Below are 24,421 nucleotides of genomic sequence, written 5' to 3'. Positions count from 1 at the left end.
AATTTGACAAATTTAAGTCCCTGGGCGCCCACTCTAGATAAACTAGGGAGCATGTTGGGCAGGGAAAGGGAGGAATTAAGAGGTAAGAGGATTCCACAAAGAAAAGGAAAAAGAAAGACAATTAATCCCAAAAAGAAGAGACAAAAAGTAGCTGAATACTGCTTCTGTTGTAGCATCTTTTATTTCCAGGTGTTTCTTTCAGTATTTTTAGATTCCTTGATACAGCAGGTAGAGATAAGAGATTGAAGCTTAGACCCAGTTTTCCCATCTGTAAATGGACATAGCTGCTTTGCCGGATGGCTGAGAGGAAGAAACGAGATAAGAGATGAAAAGTGCCCAGCAGGGCACCTGGGGACAGCAGAAGAGGCTCACGGGTTATGGGGAAGAGGCTGAGAACTGCCCAGAAGGTGCCAGGCAGGCTCTCAATGGCAGAGGGTTGTATGTACAGGACGTTCACACGGAAGCCCTGAGTCCATAAGAAATTATTCTTCCCCCTGGAGCTTAGAGCATGAGGGAGCTGGCGGCAGGGGTGTCGCTGCCCAGTGACAGCAGGACAATAACAACGTTACGATGTTAATCATTAAAATGCTGTGTCTGTTTTTGTCTGGGGACAAGGCATTTTGATCTTTGTTCTCCCTCTATAAAGATGAAAGGTAAGCTGCTACCACAGGCGGAGACTCCAAGCCAGAGGGCAGCATGCCCGCCGGCCACCTCTCCCAGCCCCCAGCATTCCTGGAGGCCTCGGAGGGTACACCCTGAGGAGCCGCGGGTGGAAAGGGAGGGAGGGTGATTAGCTCCTCCCAGGAGGCCAGGCCCCGCCCGCTCTGCTGGCTGGCAGAGAGAGTTAAAAAGGAAGGCAAAGGTCTATACCGGAGAGAAATGAAAACATACGTCGACACAGAAACTCATACGGGAGCTTTCACAGCAGCATCATTCATAAAAGCCAAAAGGTGGAAGCAACCCAAAAGCCCATCAACTGGTGAATGACAAACGAAATGCGGCATATCCCCACACTGGAAGATATTTGGCAATAAAAAGGAATGAAGTGCCAATGCAACCGGCAGGAAGCTTGAAGACATTATGCTGAGTGTAAAATGCCGATCCCAAAAGCCCGCATCCAATCTGATCCCATTTATAGGAAATGTGCTGGATAGGCAAATCCGTGGAGACAGAACGTAGCCCCGGGGTTACCAGGGGCTGGGAGAGGAGAATGGGGAGGCCCTGCTAATGGGTACAGTGTTTCCTTGGGAGGTGATGAACATGTGCAACTCTGGGAATATACTAAAAACCGTTGAATTGTACATTGCCAATGGGTAAATTGTACAGTATGTGAATTACAGCTTAATAAAGTTGTCCCTTTAAAAAAAAAAATAGCAGTGTGGACTGGCAGTTCACGCCTAGACTCTGGGTCAGATTCTTAGCCCTCTTACATATTTTCATGGAGAAAATGTTGGTACCTACTAAGTGCCCAAAGCGGCCCTAAGGTACTGGGTCCACAACAACAAATAAGACAGACAACGCCCCGCTCTCTTGGCACTTAGGTTTTACTGGAGAAATCTGCCAAAAAATAAAGAAGGCAAATAAATAAATAACTGCAAGTGTGCTGAGACCATGAAGCATACAGGGAGCTTACAGACAGAATCCCTTAGGATGTAGAGGCATGCCTGGAAGGGGAGAAATTCCGGGCAGAGGGGCCAGCATGTGCAAAGGGCTTGAGGTCGACAAGGAGTAGGTGTTAAAGGCACTGAAATAAGACCAGGAGGGCTGGAACAGTCCCTCTGCCACTTCTTCGTGTGGACCTTAGACAAGTCCCTTCTGCTCTCTGAGCTCTTGTACAGTATGAGGGGAGAGTAACAGTGCTGGCTCGCTCCTGGGCGTGCCCAGCTCCATGCTGGGCCGAGAGTAGGACCCAAATATTATTTCCCTTCCTCTCTATCCCCAACTCATGTGCTGGCCACGGTCTGGCCCTCCAGCCTGGATTGTATATTCATCCTCTCTCTCCCCCTAGAAGGACAGACATTCCCTGAAAGAGTCTACAGAAGTAGCAGCTGTGCCACACAGTTCTCTTGGTCGTGGTGCGATGCAGACACATTTTCCTTGAATGCCTGCACTATGCGGGACACAAGAATTGGCCTAGGACGGCTTGTGAACTGCTTTTCTTTGAACAAGCATGAGCCATGAGGTCCTTGGTAGGCCCTTGTTCACCGGTACCCTCAGAGGGGCTGCTCCTGTTGCCTTCTCACGGCCCTCTGCTGGCTCTGGACCTGGTCTGGGCCAGGAAGCTTCAAGAAAGGAGAGAGGGCGATGCTGTTGACAAGAGCAGAGGCTTCAGACACCAGCATATCTGGGATTCCAGACAGACTTACCTCCACCTCTTCCTGGCTAAGTGCCCTGGAGGGTGGGAATTCCCCTCTCTGGTCATTTTTCTCCAGCGGCATCAGCCATCTGTTCCATTTATGGTGCATCACTCAATTTCTAATGGAATCCTCACCATCACCCATGAAGTTTGATGCTACAGTTATTCTCATTTTACAAAGAGTAAACTGAGGCTCAGGCAGTTGAAGTCAGGTGCCCATACAGCTAGTCAATGAAAGAGTCTGGATTTAAACCCGAGAAGGAAGTCGGGCTCCAGAGCTTATGGTCTTTACTACCACACACCATGACACCCCTCAGCTATAAAATGGGACAATGACACCTGCATGTGCGGTTTTCATGAAGATTGACCGAGCTAATTACACAAAGCATCTCAGTACTTGGAACAGAGAGTGTCCGAAGAGCGGTACCCCGCCCGCCACCCCTACGCTCCTGGAGTTTAACAAGGTTCTGCTGTTGGAAGGGACTTTTTTCAGACTTCCAGGTGAGGTGTGCCCAGGGAGAGACTGACAATGCGAGTAACTCCCTGGTGGAGCTCTGCAGTGGTCACTGAAGCTTCCATCTTGTCCCAGGACGCCCCCACAGAACAGACCCAGGAGAGATGACGTGAGCTTTCAAGGGAACCAGTGTCAGCTGCGGGGGAGCTGAAGCCTAACACAGCTCTGAGCTGGAGGCATCAGTGGCTAACAGGAGGAATCAGTGGGGCCACCAGGAGATGGGCTGGGGAGGGGGGCGTCCAGTCTGCTTGGCCCTGTCAACGTCAACAGCTGTCGACGTTAACCCTGAGACTCTCCACAGTGTCTGCGGCAGAAGGAAACTTTCATCTAGAAAGTGTCAAAGGAGCTTTGACCCCAGCTTGGCGATGAATGAGCAGGCACCATTCTCAATCCCAGGAGAGCTGCGTTTCCCCTGTTGAGTCAGGAGAGCAGCTGAGGGAGGGGAAGGGAGCATCATTCCACTGTAGCACCCACCAAGAGGGAGTTCCCAACCTTGCCAAGGCTGGTTCTCCATCTACAACATGAAGCAAATAACCCCAGCCTTGCAGAGGGTCATCAGAGCTCATACAAGGCAAGTATCTAGTGCAGGGGCTGGCATATATTTTTATTTAAAAATAATAATCAGGGCTCTGATTTACTATGCTAAACTTTATACATACACTTGATATTCTCACTGAATCCTGATATCATTATTAGCCCCATTTCACAGATGAGGAAACTGAGGCTTAAAGAGTTACAAGATCGCGTGTTCGAAGTTATACAGCTTGTGAGTTGTCAAGCCGGGATCTGAATCTGGGCCACGAGGTCTCAGAGCCTCCATCTGACTTGGTTCCCTTCTTCGGAGACCTTCCCTGTGCCTTCTCAGATCACACAAGCCAACACCAGTTCATGTTTACTTGGCCAATCACGGTAACTGGGACAGTAGGGAGGAATGGCTAAGGCCACGTGTGGGCTTTAGACAATACCAGCTCCCCCTTCACAGAGGAACTGTAGCAGCCTCCCCCTGCATCCTCGGAACAGCTCCGTGAGAGATGCAGTGTATTAACCCCATTGTGCCAACGAGAAAACAGAGGCAGAGAGATGAGGTGAATCACCCACGGTTGCCGTCAGGCAGTAACATGAGAAACGAGAGGCCACTTCAGCCCTAGGCTGGGTTCCAGGGAAATCGTTGCAGGATAATAAGTTATCTCACCTCTCCGAGGCCAGGCAGCCTTGTGTCTACACAGGAAAACAAAGGTAGATAAATGCAAGAATTCACAGCCCTATAAAAAACGAATTAAGATAAAATACGTACCCTTACTACTTAATGAGGGAGGTTTATGAACACAAATGCATGACAATGACTCAGAAGAGCATAATTATCTTATCATAAGTTAAAGGCAATCGATTTTCATTTCTAAGTAAATATCATATTTCCTCCATCCTAAAACACACCTCTTTTTTTTCACATGTGGTCATTTCTGAGTCCAGGTACAACTTACCATGAATCTGCATGTTGAATATGTGTCTTCCGTTCCCCCTGTTAAGGCTGGCATTGAGTTGAGAGTATGTCAGGCTACTGATTCCACCTTAGAGCTGAGGTTCCTGCTTCTTCCTATCTCCCCTCCATCCTAGGGAAAGACTCTCCGACTCCTATCTCTGCCTTCGTTCCCTTTTTCAAGTCAGAAGAGGAAAACTGTGTGTCCCTTGTCAGGAGATAAGAGGTAGCCAGCCTCTGTTACAGGACTCACGGAAGAATTAAGTCATTGGGGAAAGAGAAGATAGATGTCTTCTCTCCCCCAGCCCAAGACTACCCTCATACTTTGATCCCTGATGCAAGGACACAGGAATGGTTGACTGAGCCTGGATCCCCTGTCCTAGCAGGATGGGTGTGGTCAGGCGAGTCCAGATGGGAGAGCCCCACTGCAGACCACTCAGCAGCTCCGTGGTGGAGCCCAGTGGCAAACGCAAGGCTCTGGGTTTCCAAAAGCTTCTTGCTCTGCGGCCTCCAGTTTGTTCTCTCACAATCCCTGACTGGAAGGACCCCTTGGATGGCCAGGGAGCCATGAGGCTGCCTTCCTGGAGGCGGAACGGGCCGTGTGCCCTTGGGCAAATCGCTTTCTCAGCTGTGGGATTTACAGCCCTCATGGATCATCGAAATCCTCCTTCTGTCTCCTGAAGACAGAATAGAGATAAAATGTAAAACAGAGATATTTTACATGACCCTCACCCTTCCTGCCTGTGAAATGGGCACAGCCCTTTCCTACCCCTGAACCTGGTTTCTACTTCCCTTCTAGCCTGGCCTCTGAGGCCTATAGGTGCTGAGGCTGAGACCCCATTGCTCCCAGCAGGCTCAGCTTTGGTGGGGTGGGTGTCCTGCTGGCAAAGCCTGGGGGCTATAAGCTCTGGGGGTGTGGGGCAGCCTTGTCCTGCCTCGTTAACATCCATTGAATTGAATCACCACTCAGAAGCCGTGCTCTGGCCTCCTTTAAATGACAGATACAACTTCAGTTTATGCCTCTTAACAAAACTTCAGCCTAAGGTACTCTGCCTCCATCCCTGGATGCAGAATGAGAAAACAGAGCCAAGTGTCAGCCCAAGATGTGTGGGAGGGTGTGTGGGAGGAAAGGGAACTGAGAGCAAGGGGATGGGTGAAGGCCCCAAGACAGCCCAAGGAGGCCTCAACAAGGCAAATGGCCAGCAGCTCCCAAATTAGCTGGGAGTCCCTGAACCCAACCCGAGCTCAGCAAACTCATGTCTCCCCAAAGCAGTGGGGTACTGGGATACCGGGCTGCTGGATTCATGACCCCAGCTTTGCCACCTACATCTGTCTGACTGTGGACCACCACTTAACCTAGCTGTAAAATAGGAGTAAAGAGCATCCACCTCCTAGGGTTGTGGGGGGCTCAGAAGAGGGCCTAGCCCAGAGCTAACTCTCCAGGATGGTTCACTGCTCCTCTGGCCAGAGGTTCACAGACATTATCTCCTAGAATCTTCATCACAAGCCTGGGAAGAAATAATCATTTTCTAGATGAGAAACCTGAGACTCGGTCTCACTGCTGGTTTGTGGCAGGGCTGGGGTTTACGGGCTTTCTATCCTTTCTAACTTCAAGTTCCACTGTCCCAGCTTCCCTCCTGGTGGGCAGGGATGAGGAAGGGGAAGTTGAGTGACAGAGAAGGGAAATCCACATCACTGGAAAGGGCTCCAGTTGGGAGAGGCTGGGCGGCTAGGGCAGACAGATGGAGCATCTTTCCTGCCCATGAAGTCTCTAAGCGCTGCCTCCCAGGAACGATGCTGGCTGCAGGCTGAGGGCCCTTTGGGCATCACAGGTCTTTCCCAGCAATGCTGCAGTCTCTGAGCCTCAAGAGAAATCCTACTGCAGTCTGCACAGGTCAGCGGCCATGAGGGAGGAAGGAGAAAGGGCAGGCCAGCTTGGGCAACTCTGGGTCAGGACCCTGCACAGGCCTTGGGGCTCTAGGATGACCACAGGCTAGGACAGCCAGTGACACCCCATCATCCCCAGGCTCCTTGGGTCCCAGACATCTCATTCTGGAGAAGGGAATGGGGAGATGGGCTCAGAGTGGGCAGAGCCCCATGAGCAGGTAAGCAGCCCACATCCCCATCCATCCCAGCATGCAGCAGGGGAGGCCGGCGGGGAGATGAGCAGGAGCCCAGAGGGCCAGAAGCAGTGACCACAGGCCAGCCATCCTTCTGGCCACAAGGGTTGGCAGAGGGAGACCAGACTGCCATCTCAGACTAGAAAGAGAAGGAGTTTCTTCAGCTCAGGGAAATTCCTGCCTAGTGCCACTTACCCATTCCCAGACTTGCCTCATGTTTGAGCAGGAAGGGGGCTTCCCAAGGTCAGCCAACAGGACTTTCTTATTCTGTAGTGAAGGAAAATAAGGTCACCCAAAGTTAGAAGATGTAAATGGGACCAGACTTGAGTGCCCTAACACCTCTACCGAGTCCCATGCTCTTTGGGGGAAGCACAGGAGACTCAGAGTCAGGTCTCCAAGGTTCTGGCTCTGGATCTGCTCCCAGCTAGCAACCTGGACTATTCTAGAAGCTTCCTTCAGCTTGTGGATTCTATAGTTCTGAGATATAGAGTGGCGTGAATGCATCGTGTGTGCGTGTGTATCTATTCATTCAACAGCAAATATTTATCGAGGGCCTTGGGCCAGGCTCTGTTTTCGGCCCTGGAGATAAAGCAGTTCACAAAGCAGATGAAGCCCCTCCTCTGGCAGGGCTGACGATCCAGTGGAGAGACCTATAGTCTTATGGTCAACGTAGAAGGACCCTGAGCATCCTTTGCGTGCAGACTCTGCTAGGTGGGGAATGTCCTATCGAGACCACTGAGAGCCACAACCCTTCTCCAGGTCTCCTTGTGCTGCACAGATGTCGTGGACAAATCTTCTGGAAGCATTTCCTGGGTCCCCACCCCATACCCCGACTCCTTGCTCCCACAACACCCCAGGGGGCTTCTTCTGGCATTCTGCGCCCTGCCTTGCAATCACCGATTTTGTTCTCTGACTTTCTGAGCAACCCAAAGAAGGCCTGCATCCACGTCTCCTCTAACCCCCAGAACCGGGGAGATGGGCTCCCTATAAACTCGTGTTGAATAAAGGGCTGATTAAATGAAGCCATTGATTCTGAGTTGCGTTCACTCATCTGTAAAACGGGGACGATCGCTACCTGATGAGTCCTGTTTGTCCCGCGGATCAGAGGAGACTCGCAGATGAAAGGACCTTGGCACCAGCAGGCTGCTCTTCCAGCCATCCTTCTTATCATCCTCCATAAAAATGGCACCAGTGAAGTGCCTCTCTCTGGGAAAGGACTCAGCCGTGGAGATCCCCGGTCTTAGCTGGGAGTGTGTGCTTGTGCAGAAATACGTGTGTGAGCGTGAGTGCGTGTGCCGGTCTGGAGAGCCAGCATGACCCCAAAAGAAGACCTGTAGTTTCCAGGAGGCTGCAGGGAGCATGGACCTGGCCAGCCCTACATGGCTGCCCAGGCCAGCAAGGCACCAGATGAGGCAGCCCACAGCAGAGGGCAAAGGAGGGGAAGGGAAAGAAGGAAGGCCCTCCTGAGTCCCCGTGTCCATCCATCCATCCGTCTCTCTGCTGCAGCCAGCGGCTCGCCAGGCAGGACGGAAGCACTGCCCGGCCGTAAATGACTGCTGGCTCCAGGCTGGCCACCCGCCCTGGCCACCCGCACGGAAGGGCCGGACTTTACCCAGCAAATCGGGAAGGAACTGGAACCCCTGAACTTGGGACTTGGGCTCCCTCGATAAGGCCAGTGGACAAACAGGAGGCAGGAGCCGAGGCTCCCCTTTATACACACAGAAGCCCGGCTCCAGGCTGATACTGCAGAGATCTTTGCCCTTTAGTTCAAACAGGAAATCTTAAAATGGAAAATGAGCAGCGTAAGGAAGGGGTGCGGCCACCAGCCTATGGGGAAGACAGAGCAGGTTGTTGGCAACGGAGCTTTTGGGCTCCGTGAGGAACCCAGCCAGGCCGGGGGTTTGGGAGGGGGCAAGAACCACCAGGGAAAGGTCAAGGGCTGCTGGAAGCTGGGAGAATCAGAGCCTGGGGCTGACCCACAAAACACCATTTATTCGTCGTTTGGCCTCACCCCTAGGAACCTCAGTTTCTCCATCCATAAATGGGGCCAGCAATACCGCCCACCTCTGAGAGCACACGAGAGGATCAGAATGAAGTCATGAGCATAAAAGTGTCCTGCAAATTGCCAAGGGCTTGACTGGCCAGCCCTGCATGCTGGCCAAGGTCCCCCCCCAAAAAAGGCATTTCACAATCGAGAAGGGAAATCCAAAATAGCGTCTCCCGCTCCCCACACCACCCCCGTACACCCCTACGCTGGCAGTTCAAAGAAGAGAAAATTGGGAGAAGATAAATAATTAGAGAAACCCAGCAGTCTCCCCACTGAGGTTTCCAAGTAATTATTTACCTGTAAATTACTCCTCTCGCCTTAATTCTATCTCCAGATCCTTTTGACAAGGTAAATTCATTTATTTACATCTCTAACTATCCTGCTTTGGTAAACATTCCAACAAGCTTGGATGGCCCATTAAAGAAAAAAAAATTGAAGAAGTGAGGCGGGCAGGGGAGAGAGAGAAATTAACTCGTGGTCATTACTGGCGTTTACAGAATTAACCTTGGAGGGTAATTAACCAGGAATCAAAGCCAAGGCAAACCTCCTCTCGAGCCAAAAGGCAGCCAGTCACAGCAGGGTGGGAACCACAGGAGGCCTTCTCTGTGTGGCTCACACCTCCCACCGGCAGTAGGACTTGAGGGGAGATTCTGGCACCTTCCAGTAATCTTCCCTCCACTCCTTCTGCCCTGGGCAGTGCTGTGGGCTGCAATTTCACTTTCAGGAAGGACCTTCTTTATCCAATGAAATCACCGCCCTCTCACTCACAGACCCCCAGCACTTCCAGACCACTCTCTAACCAAGGCCTGGCCATTTCTGGGCCTGACACATCTTGGGGGCTCAGGTAACAGCCACTGAATGAATGAATGCATGTACTCTTCCTTCCAGTGTCTTAAAGCCTCTCAAATTTGTCAAACTCCACAGTCACCCCCTCAGATTAAGGCCACCACTGTCTTCTGCTTAGATGAGGGCTTCCGGTTGTTCTCTTTGCTTCCAGTCTCTCCTCCTCTCATCCTCCACACAGAATTATCTTCTTAAAAGGCAAACTGAAAAAGCAAGCAAGGTAACACTTCAGCTCTGGCCACGGAGGAGAAAGTCAAGGTTAAGACAGAGGCCTCTGGAGTCAGACAACCTGGGTTTGAAGTCTGTGTCAGCCACAGATCACCTGTGTGGCCTTAGGTAAGTTACTTAACATCTCTGAACCTTAGCTTCCTCATCTATAAAACAAGAATAATAGAATCTACCCCCTTACAGTGGTTGTTGCGTGGATTATGAGTTAATGAAGAAATGCCTAGCACTTAATAAACATTAGCTATTAGCAGCAGCGTGATTATTATTGTCATCATCATCATCATTGCTTAAAATGCCTTCACTGCTTTCCCATTGTCCTGGAATTAAAAGGCAAGCTTTTTAGCATCCCCGGATCCAGACAGGCATAGACAACAACCCCAGAGAGGCCCCCACAAAGGGACTCGGCTCTCTGAGGTTTATCCCTGTCTGGGAAGAAAGAATGTGTGAGGCTCAGAGTTGGACCTTGCAGCCAGCCTTTCTAAGGTCAGGCATCTTCTAAAAAGAGCTTTCAGTTGCTTTGAAACATCCACCCATCCTATAAAAAGGGAAGGTAGGTATAAGTTTCCCCAGTTTTAAGAGGAAGAAACTAGGGTCTACAGAAGACCAGTGACTTGCCCGTGGCCACCACTTAGTAGCATCAGGAATAAAATCTTAAGCCTCTCAAGACAGCGAATCGGGGAAAAGAACACACACCTGGAGGTGGACCTGAGTTTGCATCCCAGGCAAGGCCTTGGACAAATTTTCACCTTTCTAAGCTTCCAGTTTTCACATCTGCAAAGTAGAGGTGAGCATGCCTTTCTTGCAAGGCGCTTTGGGAAGATGAATTGAACCACCTGCTGTATGAGAGAGTGCCCAGCCACTGCCTGGCCTCAGAAGTGAAGAATAAAGGAGTGTGGAGGAGATGCAGGCTGCAGAGGCCCGTGTGCAAGGATCTGGAAGTGGCATGGGGGAAAGCCAGAGAAGCCAGCCTCTGCCTCCAGCCCTTGGCTCAGAGATATTCACTCCCAAAGCCCAGGGGCAAATGGTGTCCTCAGCAGAGAGGCATGGGCCAGTTAAGACAGGAAGTGGAGGCAAGGATGGGGCTGGAGACCCGGATCTGCGGGAGCCAGCATCCACGAGGAAGCCGCAGTGATGGGAGAGGCGAAACCTCCCAGGGAGAGAGCTGAGCTGGAAACCAGAGGTTTCATTTATTTACATCTCACCTGCGCCCAGGACCAGGAGGCAGGGGCAGAACCTTAGAAAGAGCAGGAACTAAAATCCACAACAATGATTACAGAATCAACACCACAACAACCAGCCCGAAACAGCAACTCAGTTATTCAACATTTTCCTGCAAGTGTCTTCTAAGAGATTTTTTTGGTATTTCACTAAAAGGACAAATGACCCTCTGCTGCTAAGAGTCATGTTAGGAGACAGTAAGCCAAGTTTCCTTCACTTTCCAAGTAGAATGTGGCCTTTTCAAGGACAAGCTATAGATCCAGGGCCCAGCCCAGCACAGCCTCAATAGATCTCCTGAAGGGTTCAAGAAATTAATGAAGAGCTTAGCTCTAAGATCAGAAGGGGAAATGCCCAGAGAGCTCTTAAATTCATATTCCCTAATATGAATAATATCATATTGATATCATAATAATAATCTAACTAGTATTACTCTATCTTATTTTCCAAATGACAAACTAAGCTACTATATGAGTAGAAAAACTCTTTTGAGTTAAGCTAACCTGAATTAACTCCTGCTTCCTGCACTTACTCTCTGAGCCTCAGCTTCTCATCTGTTAAATAAACATTATTTCGTACTTGGAATCCTTGTTGGGAGGAGTCAAGATAATGTATATAAAGTGCCACCCATATGGTTTTCACTTAATACATGAAACCTTGACCATAAAGTCAGTCCAAAAAAATTCAGAAGCACAGCATATACACTGCGTTCTCTAACCACAAAGCAATTCAGTTGGAAATAAATAACAAAAAGATAACAAAGAAAACTCTATGGTTTTGGAAATTTATGAGCATACTTCTCAATAAGTCAAAGATCAAAGAAAGAATTAAAGTAGAAATTAGAACATACGTAGAAATGAATGTCGGTGGAAATGCTACGCACCAAAATGTACTGAGCACAGCTAAACCAGTCCTCAGGGAGGACCGTGCAGCCTTGGATGCTCAGATTTGAAAAGAAGAAAGGCTGAACATGGGTGAGCTAACCATCCAACTTAAGGAATTAGAAAATAACCACTGAACGAACCCAAGGAGAGTAGACATAAGAAAGAATTAAAAATGAGAGCAGAAATTCATAAAATACAAAATGAAAATAAGACAGAGAGCTTTAACAAAGCCAAAAGTTGGCTCTTTAGGAAGCCTAATAAAATTGATGGGTTCAGTGAGAATGATCAAGAAGAAAATGACAGAAGGCTCAAATAGCTAATCTTAGGAATAAGAAAAGGGATAAACAATTATAGATAGGGCAGACGTTAAAAGGATAAGAAATACTACGATCAACTTTATGCCGATAAATTCTTAAACTTAGATAAAATGGAAAAATTCATAGCAGAGTATAATCTACCAAAATTTTCTTTAAAAAAATTAGAAAATCTGCCTTTTCCTTTAACCATTAAAAAAATTAAATTTATAATTTAAAACCATTCCATAAAGAAGTCACAGGTCCAATGGTTACAAAAGCAAGTTCTAACTAAATGTCAAGAGCAGGTAATTACAGATAGTTCAAACTCTTGCCGAGAACTTAAAGAGGAAAACGATTTCTCCACTCATTTGATGAGGAAGGTACAGCTTCGATACCAAAATGAGGCAAATACAATATAAAAAAGGAAAATCACCAGCCAATAAAAATCACTAGTCACATGAACATAGATGCAAACTCCTCAAACAAAATTTTAGCAAATCAAATTCAGAAATTATAAAGATAGTTAACGCAGGCAACCAAATTTGGGTCATCCAAGCAATGTCATGTTGACTGAAATTAGATATTTATTTTTGCTATTCATTATTGTAACATATTAAGCGAGATTAATCACAGGATCCAACGAGTAGACACAGAGAAATATCTTTAAAAATTCCCCACTAGGGGCCAGCCCGGTGGCTCAGCGGTTAAGTTCTCACGTTCTCTATCGGCGGCCCGGGGTTCACCGGTTTGGATCCCAGGTGTGGACATGGCACCGCTTGGCAAGCCATGCTGCGGTAGGCGTCCCACATATAAAGTAGAGGAAGATGGGCACAGATGTTAGCTCAGGGCCAGTCTTCCTCAGCAAAAAGAGGAGGATTGGTGGCAGATGTTAGCTCAGGGCTAATCTTCCTCAAAAAAAAAAAAAAAAAAAAAAAATTCACCACTAATAAGTGCTTTAAAAAAAAATTTAGCAAATTCAAACTAGAAACTTTCTTAACTTGAAAAAGGATATTACAAAAATCCAAAGTAAATATCATACTTAATGGTGAATTATTAGTAGAATTTCCTTTACAGTCAACAAAGAAGCTGCTATCCTAGTTTAAGTTTGGTTACTTTTTTTAGAGGTTCTACCTCATACAATCAGACGACACAGATTTTTTAAAAGTATAAAAATTGTCTTTATTCCCAACTTATATGATTTTCTGCATAAAAACACCAATAGAAGCTACAAATTTTTAGAAAGAATGAGAAAATTAGCAAAATCATCAGTAAACAAAACTCAGTTACATTTTTACGACCCAACAACCATCAGTTAAAAATGCAATTTATTACGATAAAAATAATTCTAATAAAAAATGTGCAAGACCTTTATGCAAAAAGCTATAAATCTTGTTAGATGACATTTGGAAAACTTAAATAGAAGGAGAGAACGGGGCTGTGTTCATGGATAGGAAGTTTCAATATAAAGACGTCAACTGTCCCCAAATCAATCTGCAGATTTAATACAATTGAAATCAAAATATCCAAAGAACTTGAACATCTAATTCGAAATGTGTGAGCAAGATCAAAGGGCCAAGAGTCATTCAAACAATTTTGAAGAATAACAAATATCAAATAACAAACCATGCCCTTCCAAATATCGGAACTTAATATAAAATTATAAAAATTAAGATAGAGTCTTATTAATATGTGGAGGGATATATTTGCCAATAGGGAGAGAATTGAGCCCGGAAACAGACCTTTGCCTTTATAGATACCTAAGATAGGAAAGCATTTCATGGCAGGTCCGTGGATAGAGATAGATTATTCAATAAATAGTTATGGAACATCAGCTATTCAGATGGAACAGACAGTAACAATTTTGATTCCTACTTCACCCAAACAAAAAAATCAGATTCAGATACTTTAGTAATTGAGATGAAAAGCAAAACTTTAAAAATTTTTGAAGAAATATAGAATATACAGATGACTTCAAGGTCAGAAGGATTGTTTTAATAAGACATACCAAAAAAGCATTAACTTTTATCAAATTGATCAATTCAGTAACTTCTATTCCTCAAAATACAACATAGAAGAGTGAACAGTCAAAAACTGGGAGGAAATATTTACAACGCTAACTAAGGAATTGTACTCACAGCATATAAAGAGCTCTTACCAAAAGAAAAAAAATAATAACCTAACAGAAAAATGAGCCAAGGATATTAAGAGACATTTTGAAAAAGGAGAAAATTTGAATGGCAAAAAGAAAACAATTTTTGAAAGGCAGTCAACCTGATCAGAAATCAAGAAAATTTAAATGAAAATCACAATGTGATATCATTTTCATCCACCGAATGGCAAAAATTGAAAATTCTAGCAATCCCCAGCAGCTCCAAGGATCTGGAGCAGCGGGAACCCTCAGACACTTTCCAGAGGAGATGCAGGTATTTGTGTGATCGTTTTGGAAAAGAGTTTGCCATTTTCTAGTAACTTTCAGGATGCCCATACCCTATGACCCAGCGCAGATGCACGCCCCAAATTGAGAGCTCTTACACACACGAGCCAGGAGACACGCTTAAGAGTGTTCATAAAAATATTGTTTGAATAGTCAAGACCAAAAACGACTCAAATATCTATCCATGGGATGATGGGGAGGCACTGTAACTTGCGATAAACTCACACAAGGAAATACTATACAGCAGTAAAAATGAACAAACGAGAAATAAACACACCTTCACGGCTGACTCTCGCAAACTTACGAGGAATGAAAAATAAAAGCAATGGCTTCCTAGCCTTTCTTAATGTCTTGATTCACTTAGAAAATGAAAATACTTCTACTGTCTACATAGCACACCAGGATCAACTTAAATCTGTGGTGATCCATCCAGGGTCATCAGGTGACCAGTCCCCACAAGATTTCTTGGCACTCTTGGGGCTGGCCCGGTGGCGTAGTGGTTAAGTTTGCTAAATCCACTTCAGTGGCCTGGGGTGTGCCGGTTCAGATCCTGGGTGCGGACATACACACCACTCATCAAGCCATGCTGTGGTGGCCTCCCACATACAAAATAGAGGAAGATGGGCACAGATTTTAGCTCAGCAACAATCTTCCTCAAGCAAAAAGAGCAGGATTGGCAACAGATTTTAGCTCAGGGCCAATCTTCCTCACCAAAAAAAAAAGAGAGAGAGATTTCTTGGCACTCCTGAGCTATAATATACACTCTACTGGCATTTATGCAAAACCCAAAAACATGCAAAATTAAACAATACATTGTTTAGTGACACCTAAATATGTGGAAAACAATGAAAATAAGCAACAGAATCATAAAGAAACTTACCTCTGGGGAGAAAAGAAGGGAGATGAGATGGGAAAGGGGCAGGCAGTGTATTCTGTCCTGTGCTCGAAATATTTCATTATAGCTGTGGGATACAAATATATATACATCAGATGGATTTAACTATTTAACAGACCAGAAGAAAATGTATCAAAGCCTTAACCACGGTTGGTTATCTTTGAAAGACATGTCTTTTTTCTATTTCCTTTTTTTTTTTTTTGGTAGTTTCTAATTTTCTACAATGAACATGTATTTCTTTTATAATCAAGGGAAGAAAAAAAAAATACTTTGTTTAACAAGACAAACCCCTTAATTGTGAAGATAAATACCAGGCAGTCAAAGGAGGAGGAAGAAGGAAAAAAAATACCCCACTAGGTATAAAAATAACTTTCCCTGGATTTGGTCTTCAAGTAACAAGCTACAATTTCAGGAACTCTTTCTCCCCTGAGCTTTTCTGGGTCTCACGCAACAAAATAAGGGAAAATGTGCGTGTTGAACTATATTGTTCCCCCGTCAGGTATAAAGGAGAAACCTTTTGTGCATTTAAGGAAAAAGCACACTGGTCCTCCCCAGGCCTTATTTTTAGATTTACTGTAATTCGCTCTCTGAAAAGGCCCCGCAGCCAAGTGAACTCGGGACGTTTGTTTTTCCTTCTCGGAGCGTCATTTGTTTCTGTTTTCTGTGGAGGTGAGTGCAACGCGGCCTAAACGGCAGGCGGGGACTTCCCTTCAGATTAGCATGTTCTTGGCATTCCTCGGCTTTGGCCTCAGCCCCTCGCTGGCCTCCGCAGTTGCTAAATTATTTCCTGGGAGGAGATTAGGAACTCAGGACAGGGAGAGAATAACTGCCGCGATGGGCAGCGGGCAGGACGGTGCCCCGGATGCTGATGTCGAAACGGAGGCACCAAAAGGTGAAGGATCTGCCTTCTGTGGGTCGCAAGGAATCAGGTGGGAGACTGAATGCCCCCGCTGGGACCGTCTCTGCCTGTGCCTTGCCCGGCCACCCCCTGCCCCTGCCTTTTGTCCCTCAGTGACATCCCACCTACCTGGACGCCCACAGCAGTTCTCGCGGTCCACGCAGGAGGCCTCAGGATCTTCTCGGCAATGTGCGAAGAGAGGAGGAAGAGGGTGAGAAGGAGGAAGAAAGGAGAGACAGGGAAAATTATCTCTGTAGTAACAGCTCGTGCGTCTTCAGGACTCGCCACGTGCCAGACGCTGTCCCAGGCAATTCCCACTAGAGTATCTCATTTAATCTGTACAACGATACCATGAATTCGGTGATGAGGGCAGTGGAGGGGGGCGGAGGGGGAGCGAGGGGGGCGGGGCATTTGTCAGAGAATGAAACTGAGCTTCCGAGCGCCACTAAGCGACTTGCGCGCAGTCAGGTGCTGCTAAGGGCTGCAACGAGGACTTGAGCCCAAGCCTGTGATTTTGGAGCTTGAGTCCTAACTCTGATTCCTTCTCTCAACTCCCCCAACCACCCATCACAGGACCCTGAGGAGCTGAGTTTTTCCTCTAAAGCAGAAAACAGGAAGACGTGGCTCAGCTGCCCCCAAACATTCAGGGGCTCCCTATCTCCTGGACTCATTTATCGGAATTCCACTTCTGCCTCTACCATCTCTGTCAGTCTGACCCCCACCCATCTACCCAAGTCCCAAGTTCATGCAGAGTGCCTGGTCCCCCCACAAGCCTCCACCTCTCCAGGTTCAAGTCTGTCTCTGATTTTAACTGCCAGGCTGCTCCTCTCCCTGCTGCAGCCTCCTCAAGTGTCTTCTTTTCAGCCCAGTAAGTTAAGGTCCACCTCCTCCAAGAAGCCTTCCTTGATTTCATTGAATTCATTAACTCATTCATTCAATCAACGAGTTTCATTAAGCAGTCCCTGTGTAACAGCCCCTGTGAATTGAAATAATTAATAAATACACCATCAAAACTTATCGGGGAGGTCAAGAAGGAATTTTCTGAAGAATTGGTGGCTGCCTAGGGACCTGAAAGATGAGCAAGAGAAGTTGACTAGAAAAACTGGAGGAGGGGATGTGTTGCTAAGAGGACCAGACCAAGGGAACAGGATGAACCAACAAACAGAGCCGAGACAAACCACAGCCCCGTCATGAACCAGTTGTGGAAATATAGTCATGCGTTGCTTAATGACGGGGGTGTGTTTTGAGAAATATGTCATTAGGTGATTTCTGTCATTGTGCGAACATCACAGAGTGTACTTACACAAACCTAGATGGCATAGCCTACCACACACCTGGGCTGTATGGTACTAATCTCATGGGACCAGCGTCATATATGCTGTCCATCATTGACCGAAACTTCAGGGTGCAATGCATGACTATGTGAGCAAGTTATCCCACTAACCTTTCTGAAATGGGTCACTGCCACTACATAAAGCATGTGGCAGTGATTGTCACACTGTCAGAATACACCATGGTCAGGTCTGTAAAGACCCTGCCACAAAATGCGTCACAGAGTAAGTTCTCATTAAATGGTATATCCCTTCTGGCCGATGTTTCTTTCGAGGAGTAGAAATCATTCTGGATGTCAAAACGTTGTAATTTGTATAGGCATCAGAGTTTTAGGGCTGAGGATAGTATATTATTATTATCGGGGCAACTCCAGATCCCTGAGGTCACCGCCATCTGCAATTCGTGCCCATACTTGGAGCTCCACTGAAGAAGGGGACCTCGTTGTCTTGCTTACCACTGTCTCCCCATTGCCGAAGCAGCGCCTGCCACAAAGTGCTAAGCTGGGAATGTTTGTTGAATGAATGTTTGATAGCTTTACTCGTCTACTAGACCAAGGGTTCTCAAAGACTGGTTGTCCAAGCAGCAGCAGCTTGAAGCTTGCAAGAAATGCAAATTCTCAGGCACAACCCCAGGCCAACTAAATCAGAAACCGAGGTGGGGCCAAGGAATTGGTGTTTTCACGAGCCCTCCAGGTGACTCTGATGACTACCTGGGTTTGAGAAGCACTGGTCTAGAGACGAGCTCCTGGAGAACAGGCATTGGCTCATCCAGTTCTAAGCATACAGCCCCGAGCAAATTCATCGGGACTGAAAATTGACGGTCCCTCCTGGAGCTCAAGTCCCCATGCAAAACTCAAGCCAACCTGAAGACTATGAGGACCAAGCTGCTCGGAGAATTGGGCCTCGCCCTTTCACTGGCCCCCAGATGAGTGCATCTACCTTTGCCAAGGATGTCTTTCCCTTCTGGGTGCAATCACGTCCCAACTCAAAAGTCCCCTCTTGGGGCTGGCCCTGTGGCCGAGTTGTTGAGTTCACGCGCTCCGCTTCAGCAGCCCAGGGTTTCGCCGGTTCGGATCCTGCGCGCAGACATGGCACTGCTCGTCGGGCCACGTTGAGGCGGCGTCCCACATGCCACAACTAGAAGGACCCACAACTGAAAAAATGCATAACTATGTCCTGGGGGGATTTGGGGAGAAAAAGCAGAAAAGAAAGAAAGAAGATTGGCAACAGGTGTTAGCTCAAGTGCCAATCTTTAAAAAAAAAAAAAGGCCCCTCCTCTGGGAAGCCTTTGGAAGCAATTCCAGTGAAACGCTCCCTCCCTGTGTCCCCAGCGTACAGAGTAGAGGCTTTCATCACAACCAGCATCCCATGCTGGTGGTATATGAATTCGCTGAGAAATGTCTCCCCCAGTTATGTGCCATCCAATATGGTAGCTACCGGCCACATGTGGCTGTGAGCACTCTGGTCGAGCTGGACAAATTGGGATGTGCTGTAAGTGTAAAATCCACACTGGATTTTGAAAAACTGTAGTACGAATAAAAGAATGTAAAATATCTTATGAACAATTTTCATACTGATTACATGTTGAAGTGATAATATTTGGGATACATTGGATAAAATAAATGTATTAGGAAATTCATTTCACCTGGTTCTGTTTTCTGTTGCGGCTACTAGACAAAGTGAAGTGGCTTATGTGGCTTACGTTATAGTGCTCCTGAGCAGTGTGCCGTAGACTGTCAGAATTCCACCATGATAGAGGCCAGGGCTCCATCACCTCTGGACCCGACGCCCATCCCCTCTCTTGCGTATAGTAGATACTCAAGGAATGAGTGTAGAAACGTAAAAGAATTCACCAATATCTAAGACCTAGAAAGAATTATTGATCTTCTCAAAAGCAGATGCCTTGATATCCACATCTGGGGCCAATTCAGTTTGTTCCAACTCAGAAGTCGAAGAAAGAGGACAAGTTTGGGGGTCGGAAGACTCTGGTTGTGAGACTGACCCCTAAGCAGCCAGATCATTTCGTGCACCTCAATCTCCTTCTTACCTCCGATAATTGTTGCCGCGTCTCACCCCACGGGCTCTGCTGGGAGATGAAGGAGAAAATGAACAGGAGCCTATGGTAGACTATGGGAGCTGGAGAAGGGTGAGAAATTATCCTCCGTTCCCCCACCCCATCCCCTCCAGCTGTCTGTCAGAGTGTACAGACATCGTGTTCCCAGGATTTATAGCACATTTTATAACGTTTTGGGTGAGGCCAGTAGCTTTACATGCACTGTTGTTTTCCCTCTCTTTAAACTCAATAAGATTTCACTCAAAGAGAAGAATTCGAGAAAGAGGGGATAGAGGAGCCTACTGAGAATAAGAAAGCCCCCCTCCCTCCTCGTAGGTACCCCGGCTGTGCATGTCCGTCCATGTCTAGGGAACTGGAGAGAAACTTCTATTCTTAGAGTCTTAGACCAGCTGTGCAAGTATCAAAAATTCAGCAGCCTACCAGATTTCGACCTCAACGGTTGTCATAGATGCAATTACCGTCAATCGTTATTAGTCCATATTTACGAATTTGCCTACTCACTAAAATTTACTTGTAACCCCAAAGTCAAAACTTGAAGACTTTTGAGATCATTCACAGACATGCGCAGAACACTGAAAAATTTGAAGCTCCCGGGTCCACACTGTTGCGGGTTGAATTGTGTCCCTCTCAAAATTCGTATGTTCAAGCCCTAACCCCCAGTACCTCAGAATGTGACTGGATTTCAGCTTGGGCCTTTAAAGAGGTAATCGAGTTAAAATGAGGCCGTTAGGATGGGCCCTGATCCAGTCTGACTGACGTATTTACAAGAGGCTATTAGAACCTCAGAGAGACTCCAGAAAGATCATGTGAAGACAGAGGGAAAAGGTGACTGTCTAAAACCAAGGAGAGAGGCCGTGGGAGTAACCCAACGCGCCGACACCCTGACCTCAGACTTCCAAGATCTCCAGAACTGGGAGAAAATGAATTTCTGTTGTTTCAGCCCCCCAGTCTGTGGTGTTTTATGAAGGCAGCTATTCTATTCTAGCAAACTATTCTAGTCCTGCGCTGCATGGTAACGTTTTAGTCAACGTCAGACCACAAATACGACAGTGGTCCCATAAAATGAGTACCATAGACTAGGTGTGCAGTAGGCTATGCGTCTAGGTTTCTGTAAGTGCACTCTATGATGTTCTCACAATGACAAAATCACCTAATGACGTGTTTCTCATAACACATCCCCATCGTACAGCGGCACACGGCTGTACCTTACGTACGTGCCCAGCTGAGGCGGAGCAAGGCGATGCTGTGTCGTCTTCTTGCAGCTCTCATACTGTAAACAAGCGTCCTTTTCATGGTCCATTTAGTGCCAAGTCTTTCACATTTTTGTGCCTTTCGTTAGTGATTTCGCTGTTCAAAATGGCCCCCAAGCACAGTGCTGAAGTGCTGTTTATTGTTCCTAAACACACGAAGGCGGTGATGTGCCTAACGGAGAAAATACGTGTCAGATAAGCTTCACTGAGGCCTGAGTCACAGTGCCATTGGCTGTGGATTCAATGTCAATAAATCAATAATGTTATATTAAATAAAATAAGATGTCTCTAAATAGAAACACACCTACAACAAGGTCACGTGTGGATCCGTCGATGAAAAGGCAGTGACCGGAGGCTCACAGGAACCTAACTTTGAATTTCCCCTAGGAACAACAGTGCCGTATTTGCTAATTCAGTTTTCGCAGTGACTTTGTAGACCATAATTGTTGCAAATAAGGAAAATCGACTGGATCCAGTACTTCTAATATCTGTCCAAAAGAAACAAAATTACTGTCTCGAAAAGATATCTGTCCCCCCATGTTCAGTGCAGCATTGTTCACAATCGCCAGGACATGGAAACAACTTGAGTGTCCATCGGTGGATGGATGGATAAAGAAGAGGTGGTATACATATATCAAGGAATATTATTCAGCCATAAAAAAGGAGGAAATTCCACCATTTGCAGCAACGTGGATGGACCTTGAGGACATTATACTAAGTGAGATAAGTCAGAAAAAGACAAATATCATATGATCTCTCTAGATATGTGGATCCTAAAAAAATCAAACTCATAGAAACAGAACGTAGATTGGTGGTTGCCAGCGGTTGGGGCAGGGGGGCAAAAATGAGTGAAAGTGGTCAAAAAGTACAAATTTTCAGTTGTAAGATGTAATGTACAAAAATGACTGTAGTTAATACTGTATTATATATTTGAAAGTTGCTCAGAGAATAAATCTTAAAAGTCCTCCTCACAAGAAAAAAATATGTTAACTATGTTAACTAAACTTATTGTGGTAATCATTTTGCAGTATATACGTATATGAAATCACTATGCTGTACCTCTCTCACAATGTTATACGTCAATTGTATCTCAAAAAAGTTTTAAATCAACCATAAATGCTTTCAAGTAAATGAGTGGAGTTCTGCTCTTTTGATACATTGCTCTTTCCATGTATCAATCTCTCTGGCTTGCCCTTGTCCTCTCTTGAATTGACACTCACCAGCACAAACCTGGCAAGTTTCAGCAGAGCTTGGGAAAGACAAGAGAAGCTAGAGCTGACCATGTCTCAACGCTCATTAGTAGGAAAGCATCCTCACTTGTTTCATATTGTTCAGAGGAGGGAGTATGTTGGTCAGGCACAAGCATCAGCATGTGGACTAAGGAATAAAAATCAAACCCTGAGTTGGTCAGACAGGTTCCAAACGTCCTGCTATTGAAAAAAAAAAAAAAATGCCGCACCCTTTACCAGTTTACAGAAGACCAGCAAAGAAGACGCTCAGACAATAATAAATGAAATGGGCATCCTTTATTAGCCACCTGGCATGAAAGGACACTTGCCTCAGAAGAGGGAAACCTTTGACCCTATTTCCTGAGTCAGCCATCTGGCGCCTCTCCTGCCCCGTGGAAAGGTCAGGGCTTGTGGAGTCAGACATAGGTTAAAATCCTGTCTGCACCACTCACTGGCTGTGCAAACATCAGCCTCAGTTGCTTCATCTGTAAATTGGGGGCTAAGAGTACCCATTTTGTGGGCTGTTGAAAGGATTGAGGGAAATTACATGCCTATTGCAATTTCTGGCACGTACCTGATTATTCCATGAAGCTCTTCGATGTCACAGTCTTATTTTGCTGGTGCACACTTATTTATGAATATCATCTCTCGGCAACCCTTTCTCCCGGAGGAAAAAGGATCCTGTGTCCACTTTCCAGTCCTTTAGCAAAGTTTTATTGTGCACCAACTGCTTACCAAGCCCCATGTCAAAAGGAGAAGCAGAGAAGTAAAGATCTTACAGTTGAGTTCTGAAGGAAGTCTCTCTAGTGTGGATAATATTTTCATATCTTAAATAATAATATCTTTGGGCCAGCCTGGTGGGGCAGCGGTTAAGTGTGCATGTTCCAGTTTGGCAGCCCGAGGTTCGCCAGTTTGGATCCCGGGTGTGGACATGGCACCGCTTGGCAAGCCATGCTGTGGCAGGCATCCCACGTATAAAGTAGAGGAAGATGGGCACGGATGTTAGCTCAGGGCTAATCTTCCTCAAAAAAAAAAAATAAATAATAATAATAATATCTTATATATGGCTAATGTAACACACAGAGCAATAAGAGACTTAATCAGGTCTAGGGCTATAAAAATTCCACAGAAGATATTGTTTTGTGGGGTAGAGAGATCTGAGAAGACTTCCTGGATGAAGTGATGCTCCATTGAAGCCTTTAATAAGGCCTGCACTCAGAGAAGTACAGATGAGGTAAGAAAGGAGGGAGAAAGGAGGAAAAGGGAGTGAGTAGCTTGATTTGCACAGGGACATATATCTGAGCCCTGAGGGAAAAGTACATTCTTTCAGCAATGCATCACCTCCCACGCGAAAGCCGATCTCGCTTCGTCTCTCCTTTTTTATTGAATGAAGTTGGAGGAATTTTGAAGTTTATTTTCTAAATTATATGAATCTTGAATGTTCAATTAGCAAATTTAGAAAATTCAAACAAACAACAAGAAAATTAAAATCACCCATATTCCTACTCCTTAGAGATAACCATTATTAGTATTTTCGTGAATCTCCTTCTAGAATATCATGTGTGTATGTGTGATACACTGAACAGGATATTTACAAACTAGGATCATAGTATGCATGGTTTATAGTTAATTTTTTATCACTTATTTAACATGTTGCAGGCATGTTTTCAATGTCACTAAATATGGAGCTCTATTATTATCTTTAACAATCAAATAGTATTCTCCTGAATGTACATACCATAGTTTATTTAATCCATCCTTTCTTGAAGAACTCATCATGTGTCTGTGTGTTTTAAAGATTGTTCCAATTATTACAAAATAAATGTTTGGACAGAACATTTTGAAAATATAGAAATGTGGGAGTTTTCTTTGTTTTTTAAAGATTGGCCCCTGAGCTAACATCTGTTGCCAATCTTCCTCTTCTTTATTTTTCTCCCCAAAGTCCCAGTGCATAGTTGTATATCCTAGTTGTAAGTCCTTCTAGTTCTTCTGTGTGGGACACCACCACTGCATGGCTTGATGAGCGGTGTGCAGGTCCACACCCAGGATCCAAATTAGTGAACCCCAGGCTGACAAAGCAGAGCGCGTGAATCTAACCACTCAGGCGAGGGGCCAGCCCCCTAGCCATTTTGTATTTTAACTTTCTCATGAAAAATCATTTTAGCCAATATAAATTATCTAGGATAACAAGGACCTAGTCAATGAACTGATATTACTCCACGTTCCAGGCATACAAGAAATTCAGAACTTGGTTGTAATGCCTGTCTGATAATACACATAACCTGTGCTAAGTTTTCCTGGTAGCTGACCTCATCCTTTCTTATAACCAA

General features: G+C 45.9%; 1 long non-coding RNA gene across 3 annotated transcripts; it reads right to left on the bottom strand.

The window, feature by feature from the left end:
• Positions 1-3,446: 3,446 nt before the first annotated feature.
• On the bottom strand, positions 3,447-22,821 carry LOC111770714 (uncharacterized). 3 transcript variants are annotated; one of them, XR_011432673.1, is made up of 12 exons: positions 22,666-22,821; positions 21,167-21,350; positions 20,818-21,034; positions 19,586-19,624; positions 18,478-18,714; positions 16,987-17,183; positions 16,337-16,384; positions 15,295-15,376; positions 7,543-9,560; positions 6,663-6,734; positions 4,352-5,024; positions 3,447-4,088 (listed from the first exon to the last, which is right to left on the bottom strand). It is a non-coding gene; the product is annotated as an uncharacterized lncRNA (long non-coding RNA). The 3 variants fall into 3 exon arrangements; XR_011432674.1 differs by lacking the exons at positions 16,987-17,183; positions 18,478-18,714; positions 19,586-19,624; positions 21,167-21,350; positions 22,666-22,821 and having other exon boundaries at positions 20,818-20,946; XR_011432672.1 differs by lacking the exons at positions 16,987-17,183; positions 18,478-18,714; positions 19,586-19,624; ... (1 more) ...; positions 21,167-21,350; positions 22,666-22,821 and having other exon boundaries at positions 16,337-16,527.
• Positions 22,822-24,421: the final 1,600 nt, after the last annotated feature.

Source organism: Equus caballus, chromosome 25 (assembly GCF_041296265.1).
Source record: "Equus caballus isolate H_3958 breed thoroughbred chromosome 25, TB-T2T, whole genome shotgun sequence".
Classification (NCBI taxonomy): domain Eukaryota; kingdom Metazoa; phylum Chordata; class Mammalia; order Perissodactyla; family Equidae; genus Equus; species Equus caballus.
This window is presented reverse-complemented; position numbering and strand designations above follow the sequence as displayed.